This window comes from Brassica napus, chromosome C1, assembly GCF_020379485.1.
Source record: "Brassica napus cultivar Da-Ae chromosome C1, Da-Ae, whole genome shotgun sequence".
Taxonomy (NCBI): Eukaryota; Viridiplantae; Streptophyta; class Magnoliopsida; order Brassicales; family Brassicaceae; genus Brassica; species Brassica napus.
The window spans coordinates 47,667,492-47,679,729 of record NC_063444.1 but is presented as its reverse complement, the minus strand read 5'-3'; the positions used below and the strand labels follow the sequence as shown (position 1 = coordinate 47,679,729).

General features: G+C 38.0%; 1 pseudogene; it reads right to left on the bottom strand.

Annotated features, from left to right (window-relative positions):
- Window positions 1-804: 804 nt before the first annotated feature.
- Window positions 805-12,191, bottom strand: LOC125580090 (annotated as a pseudogene).
- Between the last annotated feature and the right edge of the window lie 47 nt (window positions 12,192-12,238).

Below are 12,238 nucleotides of genomic sequence, written 5' to 3'. Positions count from 1 at the left end.
AAAATGATCTCCTCTGGTCTGGCAACTCTCGCATTTGAACATCAGAATGCTGTCTGTGATAAAATTTTATAATGTGCTTATGGCGCGGAAGACATACAAGGCCGATTCCGACGGACTGATGTTTTCCCTCCTCCTCGTCCAGCTTTATAACTTGTATCTTTTCCGTACCAAACCTAACAAAGCTACATCCGGATAAAAGGTCGTTAAAAGAGTGAAGAACGAACCCTCACTTAAAGAAGATGACAGATCAAACAGCATGTACCTTGCAGGATTGCTTGAACTTCTTGATCATCTCATCAAGCAGCTTATCAGCCAATTTATATGCTCTGTTCTCTCGTACACGCCCAAGAGGGCATTGTAACTTTCTTCGGGTCACAGTATTGACGCGCTCTTTCAAAAACTTTCTTAACAGCTTCCTGGATATGAGAAACAAAAACGAGAGTAAGATAGCAATATATATAGGTAAGATTAAAACAAAAAGCTTTCGCTGGAGTCATGTGTCTACCTCTGGAGGACTTCCATGTTCATTTTCCAAATTGAAGTAAGCAACCATATGTTTAGCTTTTCTTCTTCTTCACGAATATTTATAGTCCTCAAGGCCCTCAGTAAAGATTAAGGATCAGGATAAAATGAAAATAGAGAAAATCACATGTCAAACACAAATGCTTTTACTAAGCAAGTACTAGATCTAGGTGTTACATCATTTAATATAATATAGAACCCAGCCAATTAATCATCGGTATGTCCCTCTCTTGCATTGCGTTTCCCTTGTTCTTGAATGATGCACATAGAAGTTAGGGAAAGTTACTCTCTCAGCAATGGACCTGGCTTTCTCAATATCAGCCAAGCTGAGCATGAACGCCATATACTTAATCCAGACAAAGCTGCTATTTGGAGAGCTTCTAACCATTTTCTCAAACTCATCAGCACTCTCGGGAGCGTGATTCTCCAGCAATCTTCCTTCAGCAGCTTGTATCTTTTTCTCTCTACAAAAGAAAATGTTTTCAGCACAGGTTGAAAGTTGAAAACCAAATATATAGCATCGTAGCTTTCAAATCTAGGAAACTAAAGAAATAGCCAACCTTTCCTCCTGTCTTTTTGCCTTTCCCTTCTCTTGCTCTTTTCATCTTTATCGGCTCCCTGTAGTTTCTGATTTTGATTCTTGTCAAGGTCCGCCTCCTCAATGTCGTCAAGGTCAACCTCAAGCGGAAGGATAGAAGCCCTTGACTCAACTTGGGCAATAGCCAGAGAAGTTCCACTGTTTGTTTCCTGGAACCCAAAATCACCAACTGCTGTAAGAACTCCCGACTCCGACTCATTGATTGGATCACATTCCATGTTGGCTTCATTAGCTTTTTCTTCAGAAAATGGCTCTGCCTTCTCATCATCGCCGTTCACAAAATAGGAACTCTTCACCCAAGGGATATACGTCGCTTTTCCTCGTCCAGCTAAGGGCAAACACAAAAATGAAAAAAACCAGTTATATTCCATGGATACATAGACCAATGGCACCTTAAAACATGATAATGTTAATGACAGAAAACTGCGTTCAAGTTAACTCCCAAATTATATTTACAGGGCTCTTAGCATAGAAGGATCAGTGGTTGTTAAGTAAATACTACACATCACTAATTCTTAATGACAAAGGACTACATACTGATAGAGTGCGGAAGCAATATAAGTCAAAGATCTAGGGTTTGATCTAGAACTCAGGTAACTTGTCGTCGAAGATAGCTACGTTAACAAGGTTAAGGTCGCGTCAAAGCTCTTAGGGGCGCAAATACTCTTTGCAGTGCTTATGAAGCTCTTAAGATAACTCATTATCTTATTAAATCCAAGGTGCTTACAAAAGTCTAATAGCATCGCTATATATACTAGCGAAGAATGACCTAATCCCTAAGGGATTAATTAAATCCTTTTCCTAATAGAAAACATAATAGCTATTAAAAGAAAAAAGCCAAAACAAAGAAAAGGGAAATTCCTTATACGAAAAGGAAGTTGTGATCCTTGGTGATCACAAGTTACGCTGCATCACATACCTTTAAAATCTTTGCGGTGACGCTTTCCCCAGCTTCATATCTGGCATGTATATCCTCGATATGATCATCAGAAAGTTGTGATTTATGACATAATCCAACCTACCAAAACAAGAAAGATAACAATTAAAATCTGGCAAGTCCAGTTACTCCCTACGAACGATTTGGCAAGCAGCATACTGTTTGAAATATTAACAAATTTTAACATAACACAAAACAAGATCTTTACCATGCCCGTTTGGTCTATTTCAATGAACAAGCCATAAGCCTCCACACGTTTGATTCTCCCAGAAATTATGTCTCCAACATGGAATTGCTTCAGGTCATAAGATTCAGATTTTGGTGGCCCCCCAGCATTTCCTTTCTTCAAAGTGACTTCTACCCGCTTTGATAACGGCTCACATTTAACACCCTAAATTCAAATTGTTTAGAGCAGAATATACTGTATTACAGAATATCTGTTTGACAGGAAGTCTGCGTTACCTGCCAGTGACAAGTTTTCCTACTGGAAATTCATTTTCGGGATCCTTGACAAAAGTGTCAGATAGATTTGACAGTAGAACTTTTGCGTCGAGTGTTCTTGAAAGCATGATAAAACAACCTTTTGACATCGTATTCTTGACATAACCCTGTAAAAGTTTGAATTAACATAAGTTCTACCATAAGGAAAGTAATTGAGTTGCTGAATCATGATTATTAAGGCAAAAGTACCTCGATTCCCATATCAGGAGTAAGATCTTCAATCCTTTCAAAACGCTTGCAAACACTGACACGGCAAATCATCACCAGGTTAATACTAGAGTCAAGGCTGAGAGAAAGGCTGATGATGAGCTTACTAGCATTTGATTTAACTCTTAAAATCTTAAATCCATCTTAAAAGCAACGCAGACAGTAATGCTTGTTATAGGCAGAAGAAAACTTACTTATTACTGGAAGCTTCTGAGAGATGGTCCGAACTCATGCCATCTAGTGATGTCCGTAATGACAGTTCAATTTGCAAAGTCCCTTTACTAGAATTGCTGATTTCTAAGACCTTGCATTTGACAATTGGCCTTCATGAAGACCATCTAATGGATTGGAGACCCATGAATCGTTGATTTCAGTAAAGTGAACTCTCCCAAACACATAAGGACCTATTTGCACACGAGGTCCACCAACACCAGGAAGTATCTTAGAAATTCTTCCACCCAAAATGTCTCCTTCATGAATGAATAGAGTAGCATCATCACCGGGAATGCTACTGTCTAGTTTATCCTTTTTAGGCCCTCCATCATTGCCAATGCTTTTCTGGATATTCAGTAGTGGGCGCTGAACCAACCGTACAGTTTTCTTCTCTTTATTGTACGTCAAAAATAGCCTGAAACAGCTTTACCAATGGGAAAACGCCCCTCGAACTCCTCAAGTTCACGAGCTTCGCATGCAGTGTCTAAAATGAATATGCGTGCCGTCACATTGCGAGATATTGCCAACCAACCCATTCTTTATCCACTTTGTAGACATATCCGCAGACACGCTCTCCAGAAACAAACTCAAGTTGTTCCCTCACTTCAGTCAGCTCACCAGAGTCTAATTGATATTGCAACATAAAAAGATATGGAGAATATGTAAGATACACAACAAAAGCATACTTCCGACACATACACACAAGCATACGGAATTCATCACTTTTGATCTTAGTCTATAATTATTGAACTAATTGAAAATAATTTTGCAAACATAACAGCTAGATGAGGGCATCAAATAACATTTTTAATTGATGGATCTAAACATTTACACGAATTACACTTTTCTCACAATTTCCTGGAAGATTTAGACTAGGGGGGAAGAACTCTTTAAAGTTTAAAACCTATAAGCATGTGACCGTTCTGTGATATATTCCAAATGTGAGTCAATAGGCCATAGGTTGATGAAAAATTCAATTCTCTTGGATTACCTCTAAGTATTGCAGGCTTTACAGAAAGCTCCCAGAGTTTACTCTTTTTATTATCCGTATGACAGGGCTTTGCAACAACCCTTGCAGACACTGATTGACCAACTCTGAATTTGGCAAAAGGTTCTTCATTTGTACCAACATCATTCACCTATCCAACCAAGAGTTGAGTCATATACGCAAATTTTCGTCCACCCAACATTGAAGAATGAACATTAATATCTAAAATGATGTAATGTAAGAAAACCACCTCCGTTATGTGGATTCTTCCTCGGAAACTTTGGCCAAAGTTTACTCTTACTTCAAAAGGCTTTATTTCAGTAATCTGAGAAAGCAAAAGATGTTAGTCTGACACAGTAGAAGTTATGGTGGGATAGGTACTTGAAAAGTCCCGTCAACCTACATTTTCTATTCCTATTCTTTCTTTGTTTCGTTTTCAAGTTCATGATTATTCCCCATTGATTACCGGATTGTTTTGTTTACTCCTTTAAATACATTACGTATAGAAAGACATATGAAAGTAGGACATTAGTACCTCGGCTTGGACAACAGAACCAACTTCACAATTGGTTTTCTTCTTTGCCCTCTTAGACGATGTCTCAGAACTACCGGAAACAGAGTCAAGAAGTAAAGCAACCTCCCGGACGTCAAAGGTTTTTGCAGAGCCTCAACAGACGCAACAACACTGCACGGAGAAAATCAATAAAAGAACTTAGCTATGATCTAGTAGCTACACCAATAAGGACAGTACGAATATTGCTAATCAACTCCACATTTTTATACCAATATGGGGTATAAAATTCATGAAAAAGGGGAGCAAAAATAACAAAAAAAGATTATAACAATGGATAATGATCACCTTTGTCCAGTGGAAAACTGTTTCACTGGTAACTTCTGTGTGTTATAGTCTGATACTGCCGCATATCCAATAGAGTAATTATGTTCTGGAATCGACAAAATCTGGAAAAAGTGGCAACTCTGAGTGAGTAACATGCAATAATCATTAACTTAATGCAGTAAAGCGCTTACCAAGTATTGCTCCTTCACAATCTCTACAACAGCGCTGACCCTCTGGTGGATTTCAAGTTCCTTGGAAATACCTCTTTTACGTTTCTGAAACAAAAGAAAAGATACAATGTGTCATAAGATCCATCCACAGTAGCTCAATTTGAACTCAAGCTAACAAAGATGGGCTGAAAGATAACACGAATAAAGCAAAACTTGGCCAGAATAAATCTTATTGAAAGAAACCTTTTTTGACTGACTGTTGGACACCTCTTTGGCTGAGCTGTTTATGAGCTCAGGCCTCAAAGACAAATCAACTAGTCTCTGCCCTAGAAATATCAAGAACAACTGCTTGGACAACAGAGCCGTTTCCAAACTAGTTCCACCCACTACAAATAAGAAACACAATGTGTAAGACAGAGGCAAGGTACAGATGTGTTAATAATGTAATGCAACCCATAATGACTTACAATGATACTTAGGTATAAACCAAGGACATTATTAATATTGTCAAAATTCACCACCAACCAAGGTCATTTTTATCCTGTACGGTTCCCTTGATCAAACTCCCAATAGAGAATTTCTCAACCCAGCTACACTCGCTTTCAGTAACACCAGATGATTGCAGGTTCGAGATCTGGACACATGAAACAAAGTAAGTTAGAAATCAATCCTTCTTTAGAACACTTGATGTACAGTGCTACTCAAAGTTATACAGACAGATCCAAAAATTCATAACCCAAGCTCAATTTACAGTGCAATACACAACGGGTTACATAAAGTCCCAATAAGAACAGAAAGTATGTCCCAAGATCACTACCTTCTCATCTGTAAGGAAATACTCTTCAACAAAAGAAGCATCTACAAGCACAAGATGACTGTTTCAATGAAAGAGTCACCCTGCTCTTTCTTGATTGACCTACAAAAAATATTGCAAATGATCAAGATTTCATTATATCTTCAACAAAATAAATGTAGGGCCCTGAGTTCAGAGTTCACATACATCAACTATATTAGCCCGAACCGATTGTCCAACAAAGAAGGACTCTGAGAGATCTGCCCTGGGTTCGTCAATTGCCTTTAAAAATAAAAAATGGAAAAACTTCAAGAAACAGTATGCGAACAAAAATTTGATAAAGGAAAACGCATAGTAAAAAAACACTCCACCTTGCTTCTCGGGGCGAAACCAGTCAACCGACCCAGGAAACGGACGAAACAGCCATTCTCAATCAGGTTACAAACATAACCCTGTGTACAAAATTCATAAAAATAAATGTGACTAAACAAACAAATAAAATTCGACTGTACATTTCAAAGACGCAACTACTCACATGAACCACTGAGTTTGGCTGGAGCTGACTTAAATCCGAAGGGAGCTCTTCAGCAAACTTGATGAGAGAATATTTTGAGGAGAGAGCCAAGTTATTGCCTTCAATGTCTAAGATACACAAAAATTATTCCCTGTCACTATTACGTTTCTTCAACCACTAAAATAGTTAAAACTGTAACAGTAGTACTGCTATCCTGTAACTAGATGGATCATAAAAACATTTTTCATTCAACGACCGTCGGCACTAAGAAAGCCTTAAACCATAGACGTCCTTTAGATGTGTTAAGGATATAGGAAAAGAAACAAGTCTAAATTTTAGCAAGGATTATTGAAAACGTACCTATTACCAGCAGCTTATCAAGCTCAAATCCAGGTCTTAAAAGTGATATCATTAAATTTGCTTGGTCTACATCACAAAAAGAAAACTCAGAGACAAATGAATAAAACTAAAACTCAAAAGATACGCTCATTTAGGAGAAAACACGTACCATGATGATCAGCTAAATGTTCTGCAAAAATTGTACCCTTCAGAAGACCTTTGGATTTAACATGGACAGTGACTGCCTGAGGAGTTATACTATCAATTACCCCAGATACAATACTACCTAACTTGATTGAATCGTCTTCAGAAACGCTGTCGGAAATTATGTGCACAAATGTGAGATGCAGCATTTAATGATATTACAGCAGCCTTGAACGCAACACGATTATCACATAACAGATTAAAAGGGAAAAACCTTGTTGGCTTCATCATAAAACTGAGGTTGATCCTTCGAGTACCATGAACCGCACTGGTAACTCTACATTTGACAACCTCCCCAATATGAAACACTGAAGCGGGATCACTTCCAGGCTCTAAACCAAGTTCAAATCTGCTTAATCAAAGTATGTATAGCATATTAGACTAAGATCATCAAAATAGAGAAGATTAACCAATGCCTTTATGATGGAGAAAGAAAAAATCATCACTAAAAAAAGAAACCAGAACAGTAAGGTAACGGCACAGAAATGCAACAACGAATGCAGTAATTACCTGGCAACAAATCCTTGCACTCCATTATAGAAGCGAACAAAGCATCCATTCTTTTCAATCTTTGTTATCCAGCCATGCGTCACTAGTCCTTCAGTTGCATCAGCGTAAGAACTCAAAATCGGAAGTTTAGACTTAACCTGCAAAGAATATACATATTACCTCCACTAAGTGAGAAGAGGCTCGAATTGGTAACAACCAGAGACGTAATATTAACATATATGTTTTGTACGAATTGACTAGTTAAATAGCATTTCTCCACTCCTAACCTCCAAATAAGATACAAGTTCGGAATAAAAGTTCCTACAAATGATTTTATAGCTAACTTGAAAGGCTAAATAAAGAAGGAACTTAGTTTCTATTTAAAACTGAAGTGTAGCAAATGATATCTAAAATCAGCAGAAGGAAATAAAACAAGTAATGATAATAGAAACAAAATGCATTCTATCACCTATTTTACAAGAGGAAAATGATTAGATATTAACAACAAAGCGAATTCAGTAACTAGACACATCAAGATCAAGGAATATGCAAACAATGAAACAAAGTCAGCTCCACTATCAGAAAAAAACTTACAAGTGTTTTCTTGCAGGTAACAGTTATTCTCTTTGATTTGCAGCCCAGCACACGAAATATTAATTCAGCTCCAACCTGAAAGAAGAATCACAATTTATGCATGCCCAGCAACATTGCAAACCAAATGGTGTAGGGTCAATCTAAGGAGCCGACCTTGAACTTCTTCCTGGGCTTCCTAACTTCAAACTCAGACATATGCTGAAGTGGGCACATTGCTTTCAGACCACCCGGAAATTGCACAATGGCACCAAATGTATCAACAGATATGACTTTAGCCTTCGTCACCATGCCAGGCTTGACATCTGAGTGGGTGAACGCTGGACCTTCAAAGGCGCTTTCCTGCTCATACAAAGAACACCAAAAGAAAGAAAAAGTTACACCGAAAATCCACAAAGGTAAAAGAAACATACGTGTCCTAGAAAGGGAAATAAATATATGATTGTACATCAAACTATCACTTAATTGGCATTTAGATTAAGATGCTCGTACGATGCAAAGAATCAGTAATAAAAGAAAGGAAGATGCTTCTCATGCCAACGATTGTTAAAGAAAATAAAATCTGTTAGCACGCCTGGCAGTACACTACCTTTAAAGTCCCTATGGCCAACCCCTCTATCTGCTTAAGGCCGAGGACTCGAACACGGATGCGGCTTCCTTCCTTAAACTTCTTTTCAAGTTTCTTAACTTCATCTTCAGCAGCGTCATATGTCTGCAATTACGGTATATCTAAGGTTAAGTAGGATATGAGAGCATTAAATCATTTAAAAGAACAAGGCCCAATTGGACATACGCTAACATATGCTGGCGTTGAAACAGGCTTAGAAGGGAGCTCAAGAAGAAGGCCTGATTTATCAACACGGACAACTTTTGCTTCGTCGAATATGTCTCCGCTGGAGACATGCTGGAAAGAACCAAACACAAGTTTTACAAAATAATTTTATAAAAGAACAAAGATAAGCAAATGCAGGTAGGTCCACGAAGACCACACACAGAGAACAATGCTGTATTAAGGTATCAAAGTGACGAACCAAAATTGTGAGATAGTGATTCAGCATTCGGGTCAAGTTGAAGCATACAAATATAAGTTTGAAATCAGCAGGTGTAAGAAATGCTGGTGTTAAAATAAATGAACCTAATTTAAACTAAAAAAGTAGGCGACAATCAAGGTCTGTTACTATCATGTCACCATTATATTTTAGTGGAAGCGAAGGGACAGTAGATGCTTACCAGAGGAGGAGCCTTGTTGCCAACAAGATGTGGGTTTAACGTCAAACCAACAGCTCTAGTTGATGGATCGATAAACAATATTCTAGCATTAACCTGAAAAACAGTAGGAGCATTTGGTGCAAGTTATAGACCGAAAAGAGAAAAAAAATATCTTTCACCAAAGAAAATAGACCAGAAAGTCAAAACAATCAAACAAATAAATAACTGCCAAGAAATAGAAATTAAACACTTCCAAAACTCCGTTAATCAAAGAATTCAAGTTGACTTAAAAATAAGATAAAAAGAAACGTAACCATTAGATACAAACACCTACGATTCTGAGCAACGAGATATCATTCTGAAGTAACTTTGTACCCACAAGCTTTAAAGATTGAAAGGGAGTTTCCAGCTTAAAAATACAGGACATAGTTTGTTCTTAGACAACTGCTCTGTACATGCTCTGACAACCTAGATTTTTCCTATTTATTTTTAGACAAAGACGCAAACCTGAGACTTCACAGAAATGTAATCATATGCTTCTGTATGCCATTACTAAATTCGATCAAGGTAGGGAAGTCACAGATTTAGGGGTGGCCCAAACTAACACGACAGTGGGACTACAAGATCAGCAAACTACAATGAGATTCATAATAAAAGCACAACAAAAAGAAATGAATACCATCTTAGTCGGATTATATTCATCCTTCCAGCTCTTGTTACATAATGGATTTTGTAGATGGAATAGATCAACCTGCACATAAGTGAAAATTGTTCCTCAGAAACGTCACGGAGACTTTATGTTAACTACGACAAAAATAGTTCCCGCTTAATCAATAACGCACACTACCAAAATCATTGGTAACTCACCGTTCCAGTAAAGTACATAAGAAATCCTAATAGTAATCCATTCTCAAGGGCAGACTGAACACGGGCATTAACCATCATGCCTGGGATGAGAAGATCGAACGACATCCCACTCAAATCCTTAGTCTGCAAAATGGTAATCACGAGGTTAAGTTTGTTTAAATCAAGGAAATTTAACTGCATAATTTAGGAAGTACGAGGCGTACCACACACTTTGCCACTGAATCTGGGTCAGAACTAAGACTAACAATTTTACGTTCTTTATCAATATTTGTAACCACGCCCTGAATAAGTTGTCCAGTCTTTAACTCCCGAGTTCCTGGAAAATTCAGAAAATGGTACATAAAGATTTTTAAGATGACCGGAATCAGAATAACCAGAGAGCCAGGAAGTTGCAAAGAAAAATCAAAGGCGTCAAAAAGTTTTTTTCGGAGATGCATTTATTTTAGTTGGACATAGACAATTCATGATGTACGTTAGAAGGTACATTGAATATCATTCGCCAGATGAAATCAAAAGAAAAAGTTCTGTGTGAATAAGAGAGCAAACAGAGCAGTAGGTCAATGAGATTTAGTACCTTCATGGCTTTTCTTGATAAATCCTGTGATAGAAGGCATTCCAAATTGAAGGATATAACCATGATCTTCCACGCTTTTCACATTTGCAGTAACTACCTGAATAAGCATTATGGAAAAGAAATAAAGGACGATTATTTTTCAACAGCAATAAAAACTGAGTTGGTACTTGGTAAAGATACGACCCCATTAAGAAGATAGCAGAAGATCAGGATCACTATAGCTGACTTTCATCTGAAAACTGTTAGCCTCTGCTAGCGTAATAAATAACCTCTTAGCTCTATTAGCCATGAACTCTTACAGCTCGTTTTGGATCTTTGGATAGCTTTGGCTATGCAAACATACTTGAATACCAGTATCCACAAATACATATGAGAGTCTTACAGAAAGGCAGAGCTCCGAAGAAGTAAACATTACAAAATAAAAGGAAAATGAAGCAGGCATTGACATACCATCCCAGGTTGAAAGGAATCCAAACTGAATCCCTTGTGCAATAAAGAAAGTCGCAATGAAAGCCATATCTTTCTTTTCCCCGCCTCCTTCTTATCATCATCTAACTGCAACACAATGCAGGGAACAAGCTGACCCACAGAAAAGATGTCTCGAAGGAGTTCATTTTCATCGTCCTGGTTGAGAAAAAAAACTCAATTCAGATTGCAGAAAACAAAACGTAAAAAAGTCAAAATGACCAAATGAAAGGGAGTATAGACAACCAATTATAAACCACAGCTAATACCTCAGTTCCGAAATCTGTAAAATCCAATGCCTCGCTTGCGCGAACTAAACCACGTAAGCCCCCTGGAAGACTCACTACAATATCTTTCTGGTTGACCTCAGTAACAACCCCCAAAAGCTTCATTCCGGCGGAAATATTCTGAACATAAACCCAATTAAACGTCAGAACAGAAAAAGTAGAGAGGTAATCTGCTTAAGAAAATCTTCTAGGAAAGTGGCATCATGTAACCAATGGTATAAAAGAAACAACTTAAGAGTAGCTATATTCTCCAATTCTAACTAAAGATCTTTACAGGTTCATAGTTCAATACCTTAATGGTAATCTTATTAGCATATCTCGGCCGTTTCCCAGTTAAACCACCGTCAAAAAGAGATCCCAATTCGTCTACATCGCTAGTGTTTCTCTTCTTAGGTTTCCCTCCTTTACTCCTCTTAGCAACACGCTCATCAGCGTCAAACTCAGCGTCGACTTCTTCGTGAATCTTCTCACGCTCTTTCTTGCTCAGAGAAGAGCCTCCACCTGACCAATCAATTCAACGAAATGTGATTTCACGAGAACAAACTGAAGAACGGATTCAATACTATCTCTCTCGAGAGAGAGAGGGGAGAAAGAAACAATACCTCGAGGGAAGTCGGGAACCTCTTCGAGCTGCAGAGCCATGGCTTCAGACCTTGCAGCGACATCGTCCTTCGTCTTTTTGAACGATTTCTTCGATGATTTGAATGCCTTTGTTGAATCGTTGCGTTTTCCGCTTGGAACTCTTTTCGATGGAGCCACCATATCTCTAATGGCGGAGGCAAAAGATTTGGGAGTTTTGCTGTAAGGGGGTTTAGTGTTAAGTTAAGAAGAAGAAGTTTTTAGGGTTTTTCGAGTACCGCCGGGTCTGGAGTTTTAACCAGAACTTTAAAAAAAAAAGTTGATTTGTAATAAGAAGTATGGGCCTATATGGG